Below are 6,000 nucleotides of genomic sequence, written 5' to 3'. Positions count from 1 at the left end.
CTAGAAGCCATTGATAGCCTTCCAATCTCCTTTTTAAACCATCCAAAGTGGTGGCCATCTCATTTTGTAGAAGTGAATTCCACAGTTTATGCGTGAAGAAGTACTTTCTATTATCTGTCCTAATGGTAGGACTGGTCCCACTGCTGCCTGACTGTCCCTAGGGATACATTTGCCTGGAGAGCTATTGCCAGTGAAGTGGGACTTCTATGGATACAGTCCCATATTCCCCGTCACAATGCCTGCAACTGTAGCAGCACAATTGCCAATAATTGCATTAGGAACATGAGGCTGTGGAGCCTTCATCCCAGTTCTAGGGAGGAACATAAAAAGGAAGCTGCTTTGGATTTATTTATTTATTTATTTATTTATTACATTTCTATACCGCCCAATAGCCGGAGCTCTCTGGGCGGTTCACAAAAATTAAAACCATTCAAAGTATAAAACAACAGTATAAAACCATAATATAAAATACAATATAAAAGCTCAACCAGATAAAAACAGCAGCAATGCAAAATTACAAATTTAAAACCATGTTATTTAAAATTTATAGATTGTTAAAATGTTGGGAGAATAAAAAGGTCTTCACCTGGCGTCTAAAAGCATATAATGTAGGTGCCAAGCGAACCTCCTTAGGGAGCTCATTCCACAGCCGGGGTGCCACAGCAGAGAAGGCCCTCCTCCTGGTTGCCACCTGCCTCACTTCCTTTGACAGGGGCTCACGGAGAAGGACCCCTGAAGATGACCTTAGGGTCCGGGCAGGTACATATGGGAGGAGGCGTTCCTTCAAATAACCTGGCCCCAAGCCGTTTAGGGCTTTAAATGTTAATACCAGCACTTTGAATCGGGCCCGGACCTGGACTGGCAGCCAATGAAGCTGGAAAAGGACTGGCGTAATGTGGTCTCGTCGGCCAGTCCCTGTTAGTAAGCGTGCTGCCCTGTTTTGCACCAGTTGAAGTTTTCGGACCGTTTTCAAAGGCAGCCCCACGTATAACGCATTGCAGTAATCCAAACAAGAGGTTATCAGAGCATGGATAACTGTAGCTAAGCTATCTCTGTCCAGATAAGGGCGCAGCTGGTATATCAACCTGAGCTGATAAAAGGTGCTCTTTGCCACTGAGTTCACCTGTGCCTCAAGTGACAGTTCTGGATCCAAGAGCACCCCCAAACTACGGACCCGATCCTTTAGGGGGAGTGCAACCCCGTCCAGGACAGGGCAAACATCACCTCGCCGGACAGAAGAACCACCCGCTAACAGTACCTCCGTCTTGTCTGGATTGAGTTTCAGTTTATTAGCCCTCATCCAGTCCATTACCGTGCCCAGGCACTGGTTCAGAACAGCCACTGCCTCACCTGGGTTTGATGAAAAGGAAATGTAGAGCTGGGTATCATCCGCATATTGATGACACCTCAGTCCACATCTCCGGATAACCTCCTCCAGCGGCTTCATGTATATGTTAAACAGCAAAGGGGATAAGATAGAGCCCTGTGGAACCCCATGGCTTAGGTGCCACGGCACAGAGCAATAATCCCCCAGCACCACCTTCTGGAATCGGCCATCCAAGTAGGAGCAGAACCACTGCAACGCAGTACCTCCAACTCCCAGCTCAGACAACCTATCCAGAAAGATACCATGGTCGATGGTATCGAAGGCCGCTGAGAGGTCTAGGAGACAACAGGGTCGCACTCCCCCTGTCTCTCTCCCGACAGAGGTCATCCCACAGGGCGACCAAGGCAGTTTCCGTTCCAAAACCAGGCCTGAAACCCGATTGAAATGAATCTAGATAATCTGTTTCATTCAAGAGTGCCTGGAGTTGTCCTGCAACCACCCGCTCAAGCACCTTGCCCTAGGAAAGGGATATTAGCCACCGGCCTGTAGTTGTTAACATCCTCTGGGTCCAGGTTAGGCTTCTTCAGGAGTGGTCTAATTGCCACCTCTTTTAAAGAGGCCGGCACCACTCCCTCTCTCAAGGAGGCATTCACAACCTCCTGGACCCAGCCGGCAATCCCCTCCTTATTTGATGTAATGAGCCAAGAGGGGCAAGGGTCAAGCACACAGGTGGTCGACCGGACTTGGCCAAGCACCTTGTCCACATCCTCGGGCCTCAATAACTGAAACTCATCCAATAAAACTGAACCGGACGGCGCTCCGAACACCTCTACTAGTGGAGCTGTGTTAAGTGTGGTGTCCAATTCATGACGAATCTGAGCGACTTTATCTTCAAAGTGCCGTGCAAACTCATCACAGCGTGCTACCGAGGGTTCCACCATCTCTCGCCCTGGCCCAGATTGTAACAGGCCACGAACCACACGGAAAAGCTCCGCCGGACGACACTGAGAAGATGCAATGCTGGTGGAAAAGAACTGTCTCTTTGCCACCCTCACCGCCACAGAATAGGCTCGATAGTGAGCTCTAACCCGTGTTCGATCAGACCCAGCACGAGTTTTCCTCCACCTGCGTTCTAGCCGTCTCCCCTCTTGCTTCATTGCCCTCAGCTCAGGTGTATACCAAGGAGCTGACCGGGCTCTGCTCAGAGGGAGAGGACTCTTGGGCGCGATCGTGTCAACCGCCCGAGTCATCTCTGCATTCCACAGAGCGACCTGGGCTTCGACAGGAGCACCAGCCATACCAGCAGGAAAATCCCCCAGAGCCCTCTGGAATCCATCGGAGTCCATTAGTCTCCGGGGGCGGACCATTTTAATAGGCCCCCCACCCTTGCAGAGAGGAAAGGCTGCCGAAAGTCTAAACCTCAATAGGAAGTGATCTGACCATGACAAGGGGGTAGATGTTAATTCCCCCACTTTCAGATCCCCATCCTCCTGCCCAGTTGAGAAAATCAAGTCAAGTGTGTGTCCCTTTGCATGTGTTGGGCCGTTGACATGTTGAGACAGCCCCATGGTTGTCATGGCAGCCATGAAGTCCTGAGCTGCCCCGGATACAGGAGCCTCAGCATGGAAGTTGAGATCCCCCAGAACCATCATCCTGGGGGTCCTCAACACCAGATCCGAGACAACCTCCGTCAGCTCAGGCAGGGAGACTGCTGGGCAGCGGGGTGGACGGTACACCAGCAGAATCCCTAATCTGTCTCGAGTACCCAACACACAGTACAAACACTCCAGACCAGTACTCGACTGAACAGGAAGCCTAGAGAGGGAGATTGTATTTCACCAAAAATACTTGCCCAAAGGCCAGAAGACATTTAACTTAACAAAACCTTGTGAAATATACTAAGAACACAAGGAGTAGTTTAGCAACCATGCAATCTTGCATATCAGGAAGGATTTAGTGAGAAACTCAATTCAGCCAAATACCCAGATATAAAAATAACGTGGTTGGGTTGGGATGGAAGAGAACAAGGGAATACAACAATCACACAGAGAGAATTCCAAATAAAAATCAATGGATTTAATCTAATTTAGCTAGTACATTTTAAGTCCTTGAGTAAAATCTTGGCTTTCAGAACATGCACAGAGTTCCTTGCAGAGCAGACAGTCTGACACACTATCTTTGGATGCTGGTTGAGTTTCACCAAAAAGACAAAATGACCATGAAGTCTCACATATTTGTGGGGATTTCAGACCAGTAAAAGCCAGCCCCTTAGTGAAGATGGACTGTTGTTTTGTCCAACTGTGAGATATGTTTCATTTCTGATGTCAGTTGTTTAGCCAACCATTCAGAAAACTGTTTAGAGCAGAGGTCTAAACAGGTCTAAACACTTCTCATCCTAAGGGCTGAATTCAATTTTGGAGAAGCTCTTGGGGGCAGCATTCCAGTGGTGGATGAGGCCAAAATTCCAAAACTTTTGGCTGAAAGCTCTGAATGTGAATAATTAAGCCTGACAAGAGACATTTCTACTTTTTAGAATAGGAGAAAAACCTCATGCCAAAGCCCAGAAACTACCAAATGATCAGTGGTCTAAGGAAAGGGGATGGATCCAGAGGAAGGAATGTGGCCATCTAGGGGATGCCAGATTGGACCCAATGGCCTGAGGTTCAACACAAATGGTTTAAAGGCTAGGTCCACTTTTCAAACACCTCTTTGCACCACTTCGGTTCCAGTTCCAAATCCTGAACCAAAGTAGGGCTTTTTGTTTATTCGTCAGTCATTTCCGACTCTTCGTGACTTCATGGACCAGCCCACGCCAGAGCTTTCTGTCGGCTGTCGCCACCCCCAGCTTCCCCAAAGTCAAGTCTGTCACCTCCAGAATATCATCCATCCATCTTGCCCTTGGTCGGCCCCTCTTCCTTTTGCCTTCCACTTTCCCTAGCATCAGCCTCTTCTCCAGGGTATCCTGTCTTCTCATTATGTGGCCAAAGTACTTCAGTTTTGCCATTTGGATTGAGTTGGTCTGAATCCGAATCGGCTCTGGATCAGTCTGAAGCCTGTCAGATTGAACTGAAGCACTTTGGATTGCTTTGAACTGATCCAGACAACTTAGGGGCCCTGATAGGGATGGACAAACTCACCTTGGCCCAGCTGCCTGCTCCTTCATGTGAGCCACCATTTTTACAGAAGATGGGGGTTCTGTATTTTCATAGACCTAATGTTGTGCACAACAGCGCCCAAGGTCACTTTCCAAACTCTTTCCACATTGGCTGTGAAGGGGAGGGGACCGAGTTCCAATTCTCTCCATCAAGGTCGGAGTACTGCCTCCAACCTCAGATGTGTGAATCCAGATATCTAGGAGCCATAGGATTGCTTCCTTAATGTTTCACTGTTTTTAATGTTCTTGTTTTTTTAAATTGTGCTAAGGTTTCAAAACTGCTGGGTTTTGGGGGGTTTTTTTTAGCAAAAAAGGTAGTGCATAATTATTAACAACAACAACAACAATAGAAGAAGGTATTTCTCCTTTCTAACTGAGTAGTAGACTCATTTATTTATTACATTTATATCCCACCTTTTTTCCTCCAAGGAACCCAAGGTGGCATACATAATCCTCCTCCTCTCCATGTTATCCTCACAACAACAACAACAACCCTGTGAGGTAGGTTGGGCTGAGAGTCTGTGACTGACCCAAAGTCACCCAGTGGGTTTTCATGGCCAAGTGGGAATTAAAACCCGGATCTCCCGACTCCCAGTCCAACACCTTAGCCACTACACCCCACTGGCTCTCACCTTAGTGAGGGTGAGCATAAGCACCTATTAGTGACAAACAGCAATTACTCCATTCTATTTGACAGTCATGTAGATATCAAAACAAGTTTGTTCATGTAAATAAAAGATACTATGATACAGTCTGCCATTTCCTGAACATCTGCTACAGCTTGACACAGGAGACATAATAAATTAGTGTTTCCATTCTGAAAGAAAAGTTAAAGTAAGCTGGGCTATTTAATCCAATTTGCTATAAAATCCCAGAGGTGTTAGAGCCATTAAAAGATTATATGTGCTAGTTTAATGTTATTTGCTGTGTTAATGACTACAGCGCCAGTTATCAACTTAAACGTGATTTAATATCTTTCAGAATGTTGGTGATTAGAGTGCTTGTAATGAATCTTGAATAGGTTAAGTGTACAATTTGTATCAAGCCCTGTTCAAACCATTTTATCAATCTCTTTAAAATTTTAAATCTTTTGAGTTTTGAAATTCAGAGCTGTAATCTGATGACACTATGGCTACATCTCTGAATCTTGTTTATGTCAATTACACTAGATGGGTAACATATGTCAATTTAGTCCCCACCCAACCTCCATAGTAGTAACAGTAGTAGTAATAGCAAAATAATAATAATTTGTCTCTAGCAAGGTACATGGTACTATACAATGAATGGCCACTGGCCCACAAATATTACAGTCTAGAAATAAATTAGAGGGACCATATGAAAAGGAGAACAGGACTCCTGTATCTTTGTCAGTTTCATAAAAAAGGAAATTTCAGCAGGTATAATTTGTATGCATACAGCACCTGGTGAAAGTCCCTGTTCATCAACAGTTAAAGCTGCAGGAGCCCTGCCCTCTTTTGTATCTGGCCACTCTAGTATAGCTCCTGCAGCTTAAACTGTT

The sequence above is a fragment of the Elgaria multicarinata genome, chromosome 1 (genome assembly GCF_023053635.1).
Source record: "Elgaria multicarinata webbii isolate HBS135686 ecotype San Diego chromosome 1, rElgMul1.1.pri, whole genome shotgun sequence".
NCBI classification, from domain to species: Eukaryota; Metazoa; Chordata; class Lepidosauria; order Squamata; family Anguidae; genus Elgaria; species Elgaria multicarinata.
Note: the sequence above shows the minus strand (reverse complement) of the source record.